Here is a 21,533-nt window from a genome sequence, read left to right as displayed (position 1 = left end):
TTTAAAAAATAAATTAAATTTTTTAATTTAAATTTATTTTAATAAATTTAAATTGAGCTAAATTAAATGGAATCGTTAAAATCCTATCCAGGCCTCGTTATAGCAGTGTTGTTGTATGAGATTCGTAGTACAACATTTGCAAGCAAATCTTAGCTAATGGAAGCTTGATTCTTGTTGGTTGGTCACATTATTATAGACACTGCTATCATATTTTTATCCCATGCGGGGAGGACTACAAAAATCCGAAACTCTTTTATTTTATTGGCCAATTCTATTCCCCACCCAAAGTTTGGTGAAATGAAAATATCTATCATTTAAGAGTGAAAAATCTAATGTTCTATCTGTGATCTAATTTTGTTAATAAATTCCATTTGGTTTCAAAGTAAATAATTGTTTTATCCTTTCCAATATAATGACAAAAATAACCTCATCATTTCATACAAATTTTAATTATTAATATATCTTTTAATTTTATTATAATTATAAAAATAGTTCTATCAAAAATAAAACTTTAATTAATCAAATCATCCTTTAATAATATTTAATTTACTAATTTATTTTTTTTAATAATTATAATTGTCATTTATAATAAAACTATGTGTATCTATTTTACATATATAAATAGATATATATTATATATCTCATCATATAATTGGATAATTTTAAATTAAAAATAATGTAACTTTCAATCACATAATAAGATACATAACTATGTATCTGTTTATATATTTAAAGTAGGTAGCATAGTATTACTCTATAATTTTGTTACTTTAATTTTTGAAAAAATATTTTTATTTGTTCTCTTTGTATTCCTTTTCCTCCCATCATCTATAGTTTTTTATTGTTAACCAAGGATTTTCCTTTTTCTCTTCTTGTTATTTTCACCAGTAACATCACGGTTGGTTATCCTCTTTCTTCTTTTATTATTTTCATTATATATATGAAGTTTGTGTCTTATAAATATTTTAAACTAATAATTAGAATTCATAGTTGGTAATCTTCTTTCTTCTCTTATTATATATACATATATAAATATAAGCTTGTCTTATCAAGGAAGACAAAACTTCGTCTAGACGAAAACGAATTGTCTTCGTCTACCAGATAAGTTGATGAAGATGAGAAATCATCTTTGTTAAACGACGATGCAACCGAATCTTCGATCTACGATGAGATTGAAGTGATGATAGGACTGAATCGATGATGAGATTTGATCTTCGAGTGACGAAGATGAGTTTGTCCAAACAAAGTTTCCTCTTCTGCAATGAGGATGATATCGAAAAAAGGGAGAGAGATAGTTGGAGGTTGATGGAGAGGGAGAGTTTGTCAGAAAGGGAGAGATTGCTTGAAAAATTAAAACTCTAGGGAGGAAATACAAGTTTTCAAATCTTAGGTGGAATTTTTGTCATTTCATTTTAATTATATATATGGAAGGGCATTTGTGTCATTTCACTTTATAAGAGTAAATCTATCATTTTAACCTTACCTTAATAGATATCATCCATATTAATAATTCATGGGTAGGATTTTGGGGTTTTGAACTTGCATGGGTGGAATTTTAAGATTATGCTAAAACTTGGGTGGGAAATAGTCCTTTAGCCTTAAAAATAAAATAACACTTAATTATGCAATAACACACATAAATATATATTATCTGTGTACTCAAATTAAATATACATCTATAATATATACATATACACTTTTAATATATAATTTATGTATACAGATGATATGAAATTATATAATTAGATAATTTTAAATTAAAAATAAAATAATATTAAATGATATAATAATACGTTATCTATATATCTATATTATACAAAAAGAAATTGTATTCACTTCACTCCAACTAAAACCTAATTTTTATGGGAAAATGGTAGGCCTATATGCAAGACGAGCAAAAAGCTGTCATTGCAATTAAATATTAATTACGTAAAATCAAGAATGAAATCATTTGATTCTTCCAATTAACCATGAAATGTTGGCATTACAAACTTTAACGATTGAAGATGTGTATGGAATCATTTGGAAAGAATAGTATTCATATTTAATTAGTAATTGGTTTTTTGCTAAGTTGTCTGAGTATTGTCTGTCCCTTTCAACCAACGCCCATGCCCAAATGTAAATACTTGACCACTAAGAATAAGGAAAAGGCCAAAACACTTGTTCCTACCCAAGGTCCCAAAGTGACTCCTCCAACTTTTAAGAAACTAAATACAATAAAATTTTGTTAAAAAATTCAATTAAAATTAAGGCAAAACCATCTTTTTAATAATATCATTAAAAAACTATATAATTAATTTAATTTTTTCTTTGGTTTTAAAAACTAACATTTCACCATTGCATAATTTTTTTCAGTTTTAAAAAATCACATTTTCTCTTGAAACCCTCTCTGACCACCATCTCTGTCTTCGATGATTGTCGAATTTAAACAATTCTTCTCTGGCGACAATGTCTAGACTAATCTTTTGGACATTGTCTGAAAATTGCCTAAGCGAAAATTATTTGGATTTTCAGAAGATTTTCATCTAGATTTTCAAGTGATGTGGCTTAGGGAAAGATGATCTAACTTTTCTCTAAGGATTAGGACTGAAAGTGTTATCGTCGGTGGTCAAAGTTAGGAGGAAGAAATCTTAAGTTTTAGAAGGGATAATGCTACTTTTTAAAATTTAAAAATTTTAGGTTGAGGTGAATTTATTAGTTTTTAAAACTTAAGTGAAAAAATAATAAATTTTTTATTTTTAAATTTTTTATTAAATAATAATTTTACTTATAAACAGATATTTAAGATTTCAAAAATTAATATTAAAATATTTTAAAATTTCAATATGCCTTGTAATTTGGCCTAAGGAAAACATGGCAGTAGCTTCGGAGTTTTTATATAAATTGACGTCACATCAATACTTTACTTCATTAACAATCACACATCAAAAATATTAATATTTAAACTCAACTACATGAATTTTTTTATATCTATATATACTGTAATATGTAGACCCTTTTTTAAGTTTTTTGGTTTTTTGTTTTTTATGACAACCAACTCCACTTAGACAGATTTTTTTTTAAATGAATGAATCAATCACATTGAAAAAATAATCTAATAATTTAATAATTGGTTTCATGGCCATTATACATAGAGGTGGACGCAAGTTAAATGAAGTTTAAATATATTTTAGCTCAAGTGAAAAATGATTTGATTTAAATTAGTTGATTTAAAATTAAGTTTAACTCGAATGAAAAATGGTTAAGCGTGATTTGGTTTGATTTCATAGTTTGAATTTGTAACTTAGTTCAGTATGAACTCATATTTCAAATTTATGACTCAGATTTATGATTCAAATTTATATTTTGTTAATAAAACAATGTTATTTTATTTAAATAATATTCAAAATTATCTATTCGAATAATAAATTTGAACCGAAACAAGATATAAATTTGAACTACTAATTTGAATTGATTCAAACTATTAATTCGAACTAAATTAAATCATGAATTTGAATTACTAATTTAAACTATGATTTAAATTAAATTAAATTGAATACTTTTTAACTCAAATTTAGTTTAATTTAAAAAATAAATTAGATCTTTTTAATTCAAATTTAAATTAAGTTAAATCAAACCAAACTTGCTCAAATCCTATAAAGGCCCAATTATACTAGCGTTGTTGTTGTTGTATGAGATTCGGTTTTGCAACACTTGCAAGCAAACCTTAGCTAATGGACAAAATCAAGCTTGATTCTTGTTGGTTTGTCCAAACACCGCTATCATATTTTTATCCCATGCAGGAAGGACTACAAAAATCCGAAACTTTTTTATTTTATTGGCCAATTCTCTTCCCACCCAAGGTTTGGTGAAATGACTAATTTTTTTCAATTAAGATTGAAAAATCTTCTTTCTTGTCTATTATCCAATTCTATTAATAAATTCTATTTGGTTTTAATGTAAATAATTGTTTTATCCTTTCCAATATAATAACAAAAATAACCTCATCATTTCAGACAAATTTTAATTATAAATATATCTTTTAATTTTATTAAAATTATAAAAATAGGTCTATCAAAAATAAAACTTTAATTAATCAAATTATCCTTTAATAATATTTAATTTACTAATTTATTTTTTTATAATGATAATTATCATTTATAATAAAACTATATATACCAACTTTAAATATATAAATAGGTATATACTATATATGTCACTATATGATTAAATAATTTCAAATTAAGAATAAAGTAACTTCTAATCATGTGATGATATGTATAACTGTATACCTATTTATGTTTTTAAAATTGATATGTATAGTTTTACTCTATAATTTATTACTTTTATTTTTGAAAAAAAAAATTATTTGTTCTTTTCGTATTCCTTTTCCTCCCACCATCTATAGTTCTTTATTGCTAACATGAATTTTTCTTTTTCTCTTCTTGTCATCTTCATCAGCAACATCACGATTAGTTATCCTTTTTCTTCTCTTATTTTTTTTATTATCAATATCATTGATTATCCTTCTTCTCTAATCATTTTTTATCATTGGCCACCCTTCTTCTCTTGGTATCTTTACTACCACTCTTCCATTTTTCAATTTTTTTTAGGAAAATTTACCAATAACTTTAGATTTACATTCACTTAAATTGGAAAGAAATGAGTGGGAGCAAGAATAGAAAGAGATGAATGAACATAAACTTAATAGTTCGTGTTTTAAGTAAAAAACCTTCAATATTATTCATTCCAAATTAAAATTGTGTCAATATCTTTTAACCAAAACTCAACTTGAAAAATTTTTGGATTGACTTGAAATTGTTTACTGTTTTCAATCTCAAAAGTGTTTTAAGCGTTTCAATTTCTTCTCCCAAAATACCCCATTATGCTTTAATAAAACACATTATATAAAAATTTTCCATGTTCAGGAATGACTCATAAATTATATAGCAAGACTTTTTAAAACACGTCAACAATCTCAATAACCAAAGCTTATATTCACTAAATAAATAAATAATATATATATATATATATATATATATATATATATATATATATATATATATAAATAAAATTTTAAATTAAAACCAAGAATAATCGAAGTAATACAACTATATACAATATAACCATAAATAATATGTAAGGATTTTAGTTGTTAATACTTGTTTTTTAACATTTTTTGAATATACCCCTAACAAATTCTTCTATAATAACATTACTCTAAACATTTGGGTTGGTTTTGTGTCAACATCCACATGACTTAATTTAGTTTCAAGTTAAGCAAGAAGGAAGAGATGATAATGGGAAATGAGAGAGAAAAAAAGAGTAGAGAGAGACTGACATGTATCAAAAATAGATTAGTGAGAGAAATAAGAGAAAAATAAAATTTGATATTTATTGAAATAATAAAATTATGTTTGCATATATTGAAGATACAAAATGAGTATACAGATAATGTGTCATAATATGATTAGATGATTTCGAATAAAAAATAAAATAAAACTCAATTATATAATTATGTATTATATATGTATTTATTTTATATATTCAAAATATATTCATTTAGTATTATTCTTATTGAAAATATATGAGTTAGCGATAAAGAGCATGAGGTAATGAGATGTCGGCAATAGAAAGGAAAAAAAAGGGGAGAGAGAGAAATTGACATTTTGAGAAAAAGAGAAATACAAAATACTGAGAAAATTAGAAAACCAGAATATGTAAATATTGTGAATATGAAAAATATATCAATTTTAAATATTTTATGATTATTGTTTTTCAATTTTTGTTAAAATACCATTTTTACCTTTTGTGTAATAGAATTTACTATTAAAAATAGATAAGGGGGTGAAAAATTAACTTTTCAAATTATAACATTGGAGAATTTGTTATAATACCAAACCTTGTAGGATGTTGATTAAAATAGTCATTTTTTTTTGTTTTTTTATATATATAACTATACTTTTTTCTATTATACAAATATAATCACTTTTTAAGTTGACATTTGAAGTTGATTGGATGGGTTGGCTAGATAAATAGGTTGACTGGTCGGTCAACCAATTTTTAAAAAATAAATTAGTTGGTTGAGTGTTTTGTTGATCGATCAATTATTCGATTAATCAATTTTTTAAAAATAAATTGATTGATTAGATGTTTGACCAATCAATCTTTTTACTGTCAAAATCTTCGAAAAATTTTATATTTTCATCTCATATTTCTCCCTTAGTTGGATGAGTGAATAAATTTTATATCTTAATTGAATGAATTTATATTTGATTAAGTAAGTATTGATTGAATGAATATAAAACTTTAAAATGTTTTAAAATATAAATATATATAATAAAAAAATTACATATATATAAAAAAATGTATATTATTTTAATCAATTTCCCAACCTTACCCGGTGGGTGGGATATAGAAATTTGGCCAGTGTTTTAATTCAGTATGACCAAGAAATCGGCCGTGTGACATGGCAACATCCAGTTGCCTGATTGATCTGTAATCTGTATTGCTGGGTCCTCCTCCTCCTTCATCAATGCCTTTATTTGTTCAAATGTACTGTCTTCATTTAAATTACTGAGAATTTCGTGCATGAAGGCGCCTTCCTCGTATCATATGCTCCTGCAGTAAATCAAACAATGAAAGAAGATGAAAGCGTTGCCATTTTGGGCATTTTTATGGGTAATCTTACAAAGGGAAAAGAACTATTTCCCACCCAATTTCAAAAGTATACCCATGTCTGATAAAAAACTCAAATACTTGCTTAAAGTTTAATCTGTTAGGACCCACTAATATATTTTCTGTTAGGATTAAGGAGCAAATTCGTTATTTTATTAATAATATTAAATAATTAAAATTTTATCTCATTTTTCTCTTTTTTAATTTGAAAAACTAATATTTGTCCCCTGAATTAAGTTTTAAAAAATTCATTTTTTCCCCTAAAATCTAGCCACTTTCTCTGGCAATGGCAGACAGAGGACGAAGAAGTTTTCTTCCAGAGGACGAAGGAGTTTTCTTCCAGAAGTCGACCTCTGGATGATGATCGTCGTCCAAGAAGGATGACTATCATCCAAATCTGGATGATGATAGACGACGCTTTGTCATCCAGATCTTTGGATGACGATGGACGACACTCTATCATCCAGTGAAGGTCGACAAGCGTCGTCTCTCCCTCCAGCCACGTTGTCACCGATGGTTGGAGGGAAAGTGAAAACAAATTAGGGATTTAGGGGGGTGAAAGTCACTTTTCAAAGTTCAAGTATGGGGGGACAAGTTAATTTTTAAAATTGAAGGGAGAAAATGCGATAAAATTATATAACTTGAATATAAACAGTAAAATAATAGTTTTACTCTTATATTTAACAGAAAATTTAACAATGATTTAGAGATATGTGAGTATTTGAGTTTTTCATCAGGCGTAGATATGCTTTTAAGATTGGGTTAAAAATTAGGTGGGAAATAGTCCTTTTCCCTCTTACAAAAGTCTTTTTTCGACCTTTGTACTTTCTCCACTGTCCACCTCAACTATAACTTAGATTTAAAAAAAACAATTTATTTTAATTTACATTTTAAATATATTATTTTAAAATTTTAAATCTAAAATATATTAAAGACATATTTTATATAATTTTTATATTAAAAATATATTTTATCATTTTTTATTTTTTATAAATTTTTTTAAGTATGAAAATATTATTTATAATGTCATAATTATATAAAATAAAAAATTTATTTTTTTATCATCTAAATGGTCGAAGGACTATTTCCCACCCAAACTATGTTGAATTCTCAAAGTTTCCCCCATTAACTTTGAAAATACCATTTATCCACCAATAACCGGTTAAATTTAACGGAACCCTAACCCCTAAAAATTTAATCTCATTTTCCCCTCTAATAGTTTAAAAACTAGCATTTTATTTCCTAAGTCAAGTTTGAAAAGATCGCATTTCCCCCCTAGGGTTTAGTTTCAAAACCCGTTCACTTTCTCTAGGTCATTGTCGGTCGTCTCTCCCTCCCGATAGTTTCTCTTCCACCGACGGCCTACCCCAACTCTTTCTCCTCTTATTATTTTCATTATCAATATCATCGATCATCTTTTTCCTCAAATCATTTTTTATCATTGACCACCCTTCTTCTCTTGGTATCTTTACTACCACTCTTCCAATTTTCAATACTTTAGGAAAATTTACCAATAACTTTATATTTACATTCACTTGAATTAGAAACAAATGAGTGGGAGCAAGAACAGAAAGAGATGACTGAACATAGACTTGATAGGTCATGTTTCAAGTAAAAACCTTCAACATTATTTGTTTCAAATTAGAATTATGTCGAAATCTCTCAACCAAAACTCAACTTGAAAAAATTTTGGGTTGACCTAATGGAACTCAAATTAATCTGAAATTGTTTACTGTTTTTAATATCATAAGTGTTTTAAGCGTTTCAATTTCTTCTCCCAAAATACCCCATTATGCTTTAATAAAACACATAACATAAAAATTTGCCATGTCAGAAATTTGCCGTGAATAACTCAAAAATTATATGGTAAGACCTTTTATATATATATAATTTCAGTAGCCAAAGCTTATCTTCACTAATATATATATATAATTTAAGTTAAAATCAAGAATAATCAAAGTAATTCAACTATATACAATATAAGTATAAATAATTTATAAGGATTTTAGTTGTTAATATTTGTCTTTTAACATTTATTGAATCTACCATAACAAATTCTTCTATAATAATATTACTCTAAACATTTGGATTGGTTTTGTGTCAACATAAACATGATTTAATTTAGTTTTGAGTTGTGTTTGGCTATTCAAACTAAATTTTGTGTCAAAAACCTCAATTTTAACCTTTTTTTTTTTAAGTTGTATCGGTTAATGAATCGTGTTAAAATTTATGATCTTTAAATTGATATTTACTTTAAATAAATAAGTGAGAGAATAAAAAAAGGAAGAGACAGTAATGGGAAATGAGTGAAAGAAAAAAGAGTAGAGAGAGATTGACATGTATCAAAAATATATTAGTGAGAGAAATAAGAGAACACTAAAATTTAATATTTATTAAAATAATAAAATTATGTTTACATATTTTATATACATAAAATTGATATACAAATAATGTATTATAATATGATCCGGATAATTTTAAAAAAAATACTAAATCGTATAATTATATTATATATATATATATATATATATATATATATATATATATATATATATATATATATATATATATATATATATATATATATATATATATATATATATATATATATATATATATATATATATATATATATATATATATAACTCTCATCGCAAAGTACATGAGTTAGAGATAACGAGCAAGAGGTAACGGGATGTGCACAAGAGAAAGTAAAAAGAAAATAAGGAGAGAAATTGACATTACGAGAGAAAGAGAAAAACAAAATTTTGAGAAAATTAGAAAATCAGAATGTGTAAATATTGTGAATAAGAAAAATATATTAATTTTAAATATTTTATGATTATTGTTTTTAAAATACTATTTTTACCTTTTTGTAATAGAATTTATTATTAGAACTAGATAAGAGGGTAAAAAATTAACTTTTCAAATTATAACATTGGAGAATTTGTTATAACACCAAACCTTGTGCGATATTGATTAAAATAGTCACTTTTTTTTGTTTATATATATATGATCATATTTTTTCTTATTATATAAATATAATTACTTTTTAAATTAATTTTGCCTTTAAAAAAAATATAAAAGTTGAGATTGATTAGATGGGTTGACCAAATAAATTGACTAGCTGACAAACTTATCTGACAAACCAATTTTTTAAAAATAAATTAATTAATTAGATACTTTATCGATCGACTAACCACTTGATAAATCTTTTCACTGTTAAAATCGTCAAAAAATTTCATATTTTTATCTCATATTTCACTTTTAGTTAGGGGAATAGATATGTTTTATATCTTAACTGAATAAATTTATATTTAGATAAATAAATTTTAATTAGGTGAATATAAAACCTAAAAATATTTTAAATATTTTATATTTATATATATATATATATATATATATATATATATATATATATATAAAAGAAAAAAAAGTGGGAGGCTATTTTAGTCTATTTTTCAATTCTTGCCCCGTGGGTGGGATATAGAAATTTGGCCAGTGTTTTAAATCAGTATAGACAAGAAATCAGCCGTGTGGCATGACAACATCCAGTTGGCTGATTGATCTGTAATCTGTATGGCCGGGTCCTCCTCATCCTCCATCAATGCCTTTATTTGTTCAAATCTACTGTCTTCATTTAAATCATTAATTAATTATTGAGAATTTCGTGCATGAAGGCGCCCTCATCATGTCATTTGCTCCTGCAGTAAATCAAACAATGAAAGAAGGCGAAAGCGTTGCTATTTTGGGGCATTTTTATGGGTGTCTTACGAAAGCCTTTTTTGGATCTTTGTACTTTCTCCACCATCCACCTCAACTCATGAGACTTAATTTTATTTTAAATACATTGTTTTAAATTTTTAAATTTAATTTATACTAAAAATATATTTTATTATTTTTTAAGTTTTTCATTTTTTATAAATTTTTTCAAAGTATAAAAATATTTTTTTAATTATTATTATAATATTATAACTATATAATAAAAAACTTAATTTTTTATAATTTAAATCTCTAATCTCTTTTCATAATTTTTTGTGATAACTGAATTTTGATTATATATTATGTTATATTAGACTTAATAATAAATTAAATATTTTATATTTGAATTGTTAATAAAAAAATTTATAAAAAATATTAAAATTATGATTGATATTATCGTATTTTTGAAAATATATTATTAATAATGCATTGTATTAAACTCATATATGCACATATTATATATTTTTTCATTTGTGAATTTAATAACCATTTTTTTATAAACATATTTTTTTTATACATTATCATATTATATCTATATAGTATTTATTAACTAGACTAATGACTGAACATGCTCTAGGTGGGACCAATATGATGTTTAATTTTTATTATATATGGCACCCCACGACTTAAAAGGAAACAGCATGCTCCATAAATTAATTCTTCAAATAATTCCTGTCTAGGCTTTCTTCTAACTGTCAATTTTGCCTTTGAAATTTAATTCTAAACCATGTATAAAAGGAATGTGTGCCGTCTTAAGGATAGTGTCTAAGTTTTGCGTGACATAATGATAGTGGTGGCTTAATTAGCATCAGAATTATGTGAAAGTATAATACAAACTACATAAGATTAAATTAATGTTTGCCATGAAAACATACCCAAAGTTTTAGCATGTTTTCCAAGAAAGAACGAGAACATTTGAGTTTTACTACGAACTTGGTCACATAATTATATGTGAGACATAATCTCATGAGTTATAAATGTTTTATTAACGTTTTATGAGAGATATTTTTTTATGAGCTTTTAGTATACTTTTATGAAGGCTGTTACGAGGAGAATTTATGAGTTTTTATTTGAATTTTTAATGAAAAATTTGAGAATGAATATCTATTCTATGATTTGTATCCAAGGGTTACAATTCAAAATTGAAAATTTGGATTATGAAATTACGAAACATAATTTTTTTAAATTGGATAGCCTTACTATTTTGAAAAGGTTACAAATCCTGCGATAAAGTAAATCTCTTCTATTTTTGTCGGTTCATCTAAGTCAATAGTCAATAGTTAGCACAAGAGCCATAATTGGTTTGCAAATTGACCTACCCCATGGGTCCTTCAAAGTAGGTATCTCCGACAAATCCGATCTGATGATCCCATATCATAAAAGGTGCAAAACCTTGATTAATTTTGTAACATTGTGGAGCAACGGATTGACTATTGGGATAACTTTCAGGGTTAAGACGATTACAAAGGGTTACTACAAGTGTTGTGATGAGTTCTATATTTTAACTTAGCCAATCAAAGAGTTAGAGTCTCCTCGTGAGTGACAATCCCGTAGTCGAGTGAAATTTAATTGTGTGCATTTTGTGCATCAAGAAAGAAATTGCATAAATTATGTTTTAACCCACACGGTCTAATCCAATTAATATAGACAATTACAATTTTTAGAAATGCTTTCTAAAATACTTTTACGAGTTTAAAATGTTTTACTGCACCCATTGCATCTCCTGTCATCATAGTTTGGGGATAATAATATATGTCTCCTGGATGACAAAATTATGAGATAAGTAATGTAAAACTAAATGATGAATAAAAAGTTAAGAAAGAGAAACAAAATGATGCTGTTGAGTGGTCGCATATTTACAAAATGTTTAATATTCATCACTTTCTTTCACATTACAAGTAACAAATGGACAGTGACTGTGGAGACATGAGTCAACTGAGCGAGTGCATGAGAGAACTTCAACATTTACTCAATTGGGGTTAATTTATTACTATTATTTTCATTTTCACACAATTCCTTTTAGCTTATTTTTGGGTGTTTGATTACTATTATAAATATTATTCGAATTACAGAATTGGCATAATCTGATTTTCCAACAATTTAAGTAGTAAATAATTTGATATTAATAATATATCTTATAATAAATTTAAATATTTAGAATTGTCGGTAGCTTATTGCTTCTACCCAATTCCCCTCACAATTTAATAAAACAATTAAAAGTACACAAACCAACTAAGCTATTAGTTTTCTTCAAAAACATAAATTGGCTTTAAGGAAAAGAAATCAAATTGTGGGCTTAGGTGCTGGACAATCAACTTCCCAACCACCACCACAATTGACATTAGTTGGAAAATGTTCTTGATTCTTGATTTATAATGAATTAATTATTTATACAATTTAATTATTCATGCACTTACAATATTAATACACCACTAGGGGCACACAAAAAAGCCAAACTTGAAACTACAACTACGGGTATTCAGCTTTCAGTTCTACTTCTTTCTTGGAACCAGTCTAATATGGGTAGGTTTTAGTTTCACTTTTGTGAAGCCTACTGATTCCAATTACGGTTTTGGTTTCACCTTGTAAAGAGTCATAACCGGAATCAGAATCTAAATATGAAATGGGTTGTAGGGTTCATTTGATTTGAAAAATCAGTGAAAATGGACTAAGGAATTGAAGGAAGAGAGACACCAATGTCGCTATTCTCTGTTCATTTATATATATATAGCTTTTGAAAGATAAAATGAAACAAAAAAGAGCGATTTAAAGGAAATAAAAATTTTGCACTGACTTGGACTATGGTAATTAGTCATTGTAGATAGTCAAATGGAGCAGATTTGATTTTCATGGGCTGAAATCCTAGAGCTTGCTAGTAATGTTAATATTTCTAACTTTATTAGCCTTTGGGCTTCCATCTTTTGGGATAACAACAGTGAGAACGCCGTTTTCTATATGGGCCTTCATATGTTCCAACTTCCCATTTTCTGGCTATTCAATTTCCCCAGCAAATGCTCCTTTTCCTGTTCCTCTTTCAGCCGCATGCCAAATTGTGTCTTCTGCATTTTGCTCCTCTTTGCTTCCCTCACCAGTTATCCGCATAACGTTCCCGTCTAGTATTTGCACCTTTATGTTCTCTTTGCTCAATCCTATTCATTTCAAAAATTAAAAAAAATGAAAACCCGTTAATTAAATCACGCGAATCATGATTTCAATTGATTTTGAATACCTGGGACGTTGATTTTGAAGATGTGGGCGTTTGGAGATTCAAACCAATCCATGAGGGCCGATGAACCCGACCATTCACGTAAGACCGGAGGGCTTAATAAGAAACGACGAAAAGGGAAAAAGTCAACCATTGGAGCTGCTAATTGATTCTGAATAACAAATTTTTTTGAATGTCAAGTTGATAGAGAATTTGATTTTTAGTGTTTTATTTTATAAGCAGGTGGTAGAGTCATCGTTGAATATCCAGAATCTTCCATGCTTCTAGTCCTCTCTGTCCTCTAGCTATCTTCCGGACAGAGATGATGGTGGCCCTCTTATGCGGCTCACAGTGCTTAGGGAGCTCATTGGGTCTAATGGGCTGGCCCGATTCACTGAAATTAAAGGCCTACCACACGGCTTAAGGATTTTTGGACTGTGTTTTTGCAATGTCGATTCATCAAATTATAATTTTTTAATTTTTATAATTTTAACTAATCATATCGGTTCGACTTACAATCTTATACCAAAGCTTTAGCATGATCTATTATTGTAACGGGTTATTCCTCTGAATTTTGATTATATATTATATTATATTTAATAGTTAATTAAATATTTTACATTTTATTTATTGTATTAATTTTTATTAGGAGAGTCATGAAAAGTGCTAAAATTATTATTAATATTGTTATATTTTTAGAAACGTATTATTAATAATATACTGTATTAAACATGTATATACACATTTCATATTTTTTCTGTATGAAAATTTTATGAGTATTATTTTACAAACATATTTTTTAGTATTTACTATATCATACCTGTATGATTCCTGTATCATTTTTTGTCTATTTCTATATTTAGTAATTAGGAATAACACCTAATAATATAATGACGTATTATTAATGTATCTAATTTTATATTTAAAAAATATGTGCATATATTGCTGTTCATTCAAATAAATACTTTTTAAATATTGTTTTTATATTTATTTAATTGATACTATATATGGTTTAGTTTTTCTTTGTTTAATTTTATAAAGGTAAATTAATTAAATTACCCTTCTTTTAAGGGTAATATAAAATTTATTCATAATTTTGGGGTTTAAACGAAAATACCAATATTTTAAAAAATTTAAACGAAAATGCCTTAAATATCCAAGAAAATATCAAAACTACCATTCCTTTATCTCTATATAAACCATATCTCTTCATTTATCTTTAATATATACAATTTTACTCATTATCTGAGAGAGATTCTGGAGAGAGAAAAGAAGTTTGTGCTCGAGATTTCAAGCGAGAAGAAAAAAGTTCGTGATATGGAGATATTTATATGTACTATAACTTAAATCGTTATTATTTTATTGATAATGCAATTATATGTGGTGTTTTATATAATAAATTAGAGTTTTGTGTAAAAATTAAATTGATAAAAATTATAGGGTATTTTTAATTTTATAGTAGTAAAAGGTGAAATAATATTTTACAATAAAGGGTGTTAGAGGATTAGATTAGATAATATTTAAGGGTAAAATGATATTTTACAATATAGGGGTAAAGTGATATTTTCACAAATTAGTCTCACATTAATCAAAGTATATTAATAGTCACAATATGTAATCGAATTATGGAATATGTTTAATTGTGCAATAGAAATAAAATCACGAAATTCAAACTTAATAGTAAAATAATGTAACACAAATCTGTAAATAATATTTTCAATCATGTTATTTGTGTCGAATATATATTTTATTGTAGGATTAATCTAAATGGTTAGATATGTTTCAATTAAATAGGAGAGAAAATGATAGAAAAGGGTGACAATGTAATAAAATATGTTGAAGTTAACAGAAAATTAATTAAAATTCTAAAACACATGACATTTGTGATAATCTTAGAAAATTTTGAGCAAAAACTGGTGTCTTCCTCTTGGAGAAGAATGCCCATTATATATTATGAATACAAGCTAAAATTTAGTTCTAAAAATAGCTAAACTACCATATACAGATCTGTCTAAAAATAGCCTACAGTTAGTATATCCTAAATAAGGAAAATATAGAGAATTTACAACAATAATTACAGTTGTACAAGGTATAGAGTTTGCCATAGAATGACATAGAATCTGTCATAGAATCAGCCATAGAATGACATAGAATCAGCCATAAAATGACATAGAATCTACCATAGAATGACATAAAATCTGCCATAAAATGAATGACATAAAATCACCATAGAATGGCATAGAATCAGCCATAAAATCTGCTAGCCTTGAATGACCAGCTAATTCCTTTGACATCCCCCCTCAAATTGATGCTGGTAAGTCAACAAGCATCAATTTGCTAACAAGAAAGTTATGTCGCTGACGTGTCATGGATTTCGTGAAAATATCTGCAATCTGAAGAGTAGTGGAGATATGTGGGAGAGTGATAACTTGGCGATCATAGGCCTCCTAGATAGAGTGGCAATCAACCTCTATGTGCTTCGTGTGTTCATGGTAGATATGATTGGTAGCAATTTGGATGGCACTAGTGTTGTCAGCATGTAAGGGAGTAGGTTGATCTTGGGAGAAACCAAGCTCTATTAGAAGACCACGTAACCAAATGATCTCAGAGCATGCAATAGACATGGCGCGGTACTCCGCCTCAGTGGATGATTTGGAGACCGAGTCTTGCTTCTTGCATTTCCAAGAGATAAGAGCATCACCAAGAAACATGTACCATCCTATAGTTGATTTTCTTGTGTTCGGGCAGCCAGCCCAATCTACATCACTATAAGATTGTAATTTGAGGGAAGAATAAGCCACGACTAGGTGTGCCAAGGATATATCTGATGATGCAACAGACTATAGATAGGTGGAGATGCCGAAGGGCTTGTATGAACTTGCTGACAATATGGACAACATAAGAGATGTTTGGGCAGGTGATAGTTAGATAAATAAGACTTCCAACCAGCTTCCGATACAAAATAGGATCCTCAAGAAGTTCCCTTTCATCACGCCGATATTTCACATTAATTTCCATTGGGGTGTCAACAGAATTAGTGTTTGTGAGTCCAACTAGCTGAACCAAATTCATAATATACTTGTGTTGATTCAAGAAGATACCTTGAGGCTGATGATGCACCTCTAACCCCAAAAAATAGGTGAGTTGGCTGAGATCTTTCATGTGGAAAGTAGAGTGCAACAATTTTGAAGTTTAGAAATAGCCTCTATATCAGAACCGGTGATAACAATGTCATCCACATAAACAAGGAGAACAACTATGCCCTTAGATGTCCGTTAGAGAAAAAGGGAGGAATCATACTGACTTTGAGTAAATAAAAGCCAAGGAGAGTCGATCAAAACTTTTCAAATCATACTCGCGGTACCTGCTTCAATCCATACAAAAAGCGTTTTAGTTTACAAACATCATTAAGGGAAGAAGTAGGCATACCGTAGAGAAGTTTCATGTAAATTTCCTCCTTGAGATCACCATGTAAGAAAGCGTTCTTTACATTAGTTTGATGTAAAGACCATGATTTTGATGCAGCAAGGGCGAGTATTGTTCGTACAGTGGTCATTTTGGCTACCGGTGCGAAGGTCTCATCATAGTCTAGGCCATACTCTTGCTTGTTGCCAAGAACCACCAATCGAGCTTTGTGACGTTCTATGGATCCATCAGAATGAAGCTTGATAGAAAACACAAACTTACTACCAAGAGGTTTCACAGATGGTGGACATGGAACAACATCTTAGGTTTGGTTTTCTTCAAGTGCAAGAAATTCTGTGTCAATAGCTCTCTGCCAACATTCATGCTCCATTGCCTGTTTATAGGATGAAGGAATAGGAATATAAGACACAGTGGCTGTCAAAGATAAAGGAGAGGTGAAACCATACCTATCTGGTGGTTTACGAACTCGAGTACTTTATTTTAGAGGTACTGGTGTAGTTGCTAGAACATGATCAACATTAAGGGAATGAGCTGGAGGAGGCCCAAGAGGTGCTGAAATCTAACGTCGTGAATAGACTATAAGAGGCTTAGAAGGTACGAAATCTACAGAAGAGTTAGTAAACATTGGCAAAACAAAAAATGAAGGAGAGAGGTCATCCTTATGTGTGAAAAAAAAATACTAATTTAAACAAAATCACATTTCGAGAAACCCGAATACGTTGTAGGTTGGGATCATAACAAAGAAAACCTTTTTGGTGCATCGAATATCTTAGAAAAGCACATTGAACAGCTTGAGCTATTAGTTTTGTATGTTCATGTGTAGGAAGATGAACATAGCACACGCACACAACCAAAGGTACGAAGGTTAGAGTAATTTGGGGTATGACCAAATAACTGAAAAAAAGGAGAAACATGGTTTAAGGAGGGAGAAGGCAACCTATTGATAAGGTGGACAACAGTGGAGAGAGTTTCACACCAAAAACGAGAGGGTACAAATGACTCTAATAGAATGGTGCGAACAACATCTAGAAGGTGACGATTCATTCATTCAGCCACCCCATTCTGTTGAGGGGTTGAAGGACAAGACTTTTTAGAAATTATACTATTGGTTTGCAAAAATTCTTGAAATAAATGAGACATGTACTCACCCCCATTATCAGAACGAAGAATTTTGATATTGGCAGAAAATTGGGTCTGAATATGTGTAAGAAAAAGCTTAAAAACTGAAAACAATTCATTTTTAGAATGTAGAAAATAAATCCATGTGAAACGACTATAGTCATCAATAAAAGTGACAAAATACTTATAATTAGCATGAGAAGTAATTGGTGTCATTCCTCATACATCACTATGTATCAAATCAAAAGGCTGGACTACCTTAGGTGTGTGAGTGGGAAATGGCAAAACTTTACTTTTTCCAAGCCTATAAGAATTGCAATCAAATTGAACAGTACTAAGAGATGGTGATCCTTTATTCCTAAGTAAACTAGAATTTAGCAAAGTATGAAGTACATTAGAGTTTGGGTGTCCAAGACGTTTATGTCATGCTCGGTAATCAACATAAGCAGAATTACAAGTGATGATAGGTAAAGAGGAACATGGAGACATAAGAAATTGAAGAGGAAAAAGTCATCTTACTTTAGGCCCCCTTACCATCATCTTCCCTGATTGTTGATCCTGCACAACACAACCAGATTTAGAAAATTCCACTTTACAATCATTTTCAACTAATTGTCTGACAAAAACAAGATTAGTGGTAAGGTTAGGAGAGACAAAGACATTGGTTATGGACAAAGAAACATCACCAGTAGCAGTGAAAGGCAAAGAGTTGCCATCAGCTATATAAATCTTGAGATTTTCAGGATATTTACTCACATTGGTAAGAAATTTAGCATTGTTTGTCATGTGATGGGAAAGCCTGGAATCAAAGTACCAAGGAGAAGGTTTAGAGAAGGGTTTACCTGAGAGTCCTAATGCAAAAAATGTAGAAATGATCATTTGTTGAATCATTTTAGGTGTCACATATTGAACAGGAGCAAGAGCACTTTGTGTCAGATGTGTTGTATCCACAAAACTACCAGTACTAGAGGAACCAACTGAGACAGTATATACTGTTCCAGATCTCTTGGGGGGTCGAATAGGACATTCTTTGATGATATGGCCATCCTTTTTGTAATAGTTACAATTTTGAACAATTTGATGCATAATGGCCAAATCCTTTGCAACAAAAACATTGAATAGTACTCATGTCCCTACCTTTTGGCATGCCTTGAGCTGCATAAGCCATAGGAACAAAAGTGGATTTAAGTTGTTCCATGGTGGCTTGAGTAAGAAGTCGTTGCTCCTCACGAAATAAATCATTAAAACATGCATCCAAGGATGGGACTGTTTCTCGATTCATAAGATTAGACTTGATGCTTTCATATTCAGATCTTAGTTTCATAAGAAATTGATCCCTTTTAGTAGTTTCATGTACACATTGAACAGAGGTAAGACCTTCAGGAAGTAAGGTAGCATAGACAATATTAGTATATTTAGACCAAAGATTTATGAAACTAGAATAAAAATCAGAGATAGAGAGACTGCCTTGTTGGAGATTTGCTAGCTCATGTTCAAGCTGAAATCGATGAGCAGTGTTGTGTTGACTGTAGAGTTTTTTTAGATAATTCCACATTTTAGTTGCAGTTCTAAAGGGTCGAAGATTCAAGATGATGTTAGATTCTACAAATCCTAGAATCCATGCCATGATTTGAGCATCCTTGACTTCCCACTTGGAGTGCTTATCCTTGTCTTTGTCAGGTGTAGGTTTGTTGCCATCAATATGACCCCATAGATCTTTGCCTTTGACGAATATCTTGAAGTGAAATGCCCAGGTTGAGTAGTTTTTGCCATTGAAACGAATCAAGAAGACATCATAGTTGTCTGAAGACATAAGGCTGAGATAACTTGATCAAAATAACTAAGAGCAAAAGACTGAACTAAGACTGAGTTGGATTTAAGACGAAGAGACACAAGAGAATTCAGAACCGAGGCTCTGATACCATGATAATCTTAGAAAGTTTTGAGCAAAAACTGGTGTCCTCCTCTTAGAGAAGAATGCCCATTATATATTATGAATATCAGCTAAAATTTAGTTCTAAAAATAGCTAAACTACCATATACAGATCTGTCTAAAAATAGCCTACAGCTAGTATATCCTAAATAAGGAAAATATAGAGAATTTACAACAATAATTACAGTTGTACAAGGTATAGAGTTTGCCACAGAATGACATAGAATCAGCCATAGAATGGCATAAATCTGCCATAAAATGAATGGCATAGAATCAACCATAAAATCTACTAGCCTTGAATGACCAGCTAATTCCTTTGACAAGTCGAGGGATTAATCCAAATGTTGAGTGAAAAGTGTAACATAAGTCGAAGGATATTTAACATTTAGATAAGCATGAAACCAAAACACCTTAACGATGACAGCCCTGTTGAAATTTTAAATGATGAAGATGTTAAGATTCTTAATGGTCTCTCTAACCTCTTTAAAGAATGTGTTCCAGTTTTTGTAACAACTTAGTTAATAATGATAGTTATAAGGTTCAACAAGCAGATAAGAGTTTACAAGGTGGTGAGCCAAATGGTTATCCAGAAGATTAAAATATTGGTTTAGGAGGGATTCAAAATATCAAGATCAATTCGAAACAAGAATTTTCTGAGGAATACTTTGCATACTTAAATGATGTTGATGTTAATGTATTGTATAGTGCAGAAGAATTTGTTCGTGGCAATGAAGAAAAATTTCTAGATTGGAGTGAATTCGAAGGAAAGGTTATGTATGCTATTCCCATTAAGGAACAAAAGTTTGAAGAGAAGACACATGTTAGTGAAGATATTGTAGGTACAAGTCGTTTCCTGCATACAAATCCTAATGGTGGGAATGTTCATATTGATACATTTTTATTGGTTACCATCTTTTTCTGACCAATTTTCTATATCTAAAACTCAGGAATGTAAAGAGATAGTGATTCTCCAAAAATTAGTATATTATTGTTGAGTAAAAAAATGTTATTGATGTGATAACTTGAGATGGTCTTGAGAAGGGATATCATTTTAGAGTGCACAAGTCAAACACACTCAGATGGGAGGTCAAACGTCATAATGAACAATGTAAGTGGCATGTACGGGTAATAAAGGTAGGAGAAAGTGACAGTTTTGAACTACATCATATGGATACCCATCACATATGATCATAGGTAAGCGGGGGACTGAACTTTAGGGCAAATTTATTTCAATACCTTCTGTAAGGTAAGAGACATGGTTGAAGAATCCGTAAGTGAGGTCAGGTCGACTATATCAAATTTTTGGATCGATTGGAGTTATATACATAAATTCAGTAAATAAATAATATATTTTTGAATCATATGTACAAGAAATAATGAAAACATTTATGAAATTTGCATACCTGAACTATCTCCCTTTGTGTTCAAAGT

General features: G+C 29.0%; 1 pseudogene; it reads right to left on the bottom strand.

Annotated features, from left to right (window-relative positions):
• Positions 1-13,166: 13,166 nt before the first annotated feature.
• Positions 13,167-13,974, bottom strand: LOC123198308 (annotated as a pseudogene).
• Positions 13,975-21,533: the final 7,559 nt, after the last annotated feature.

This window comes from Mangifera indica, chromosome 15 (assembly GCF_011075055.1).
Source record: "Mangifera indica cultivar Alphonso chromosome 15, CATAS_Mindica_2.1, whole genome shotgun sequence".
NCBI classification, from domain to species: Eukaryota; Viridiplantae; Streptophyta; class Magnoliopsida; order Sapindales; family Anacardiaceae; genus Mangifera; species Mangifera indica.
This window is presented reverse-complemented; position numbering and strand designations above follow the sequence as displayed.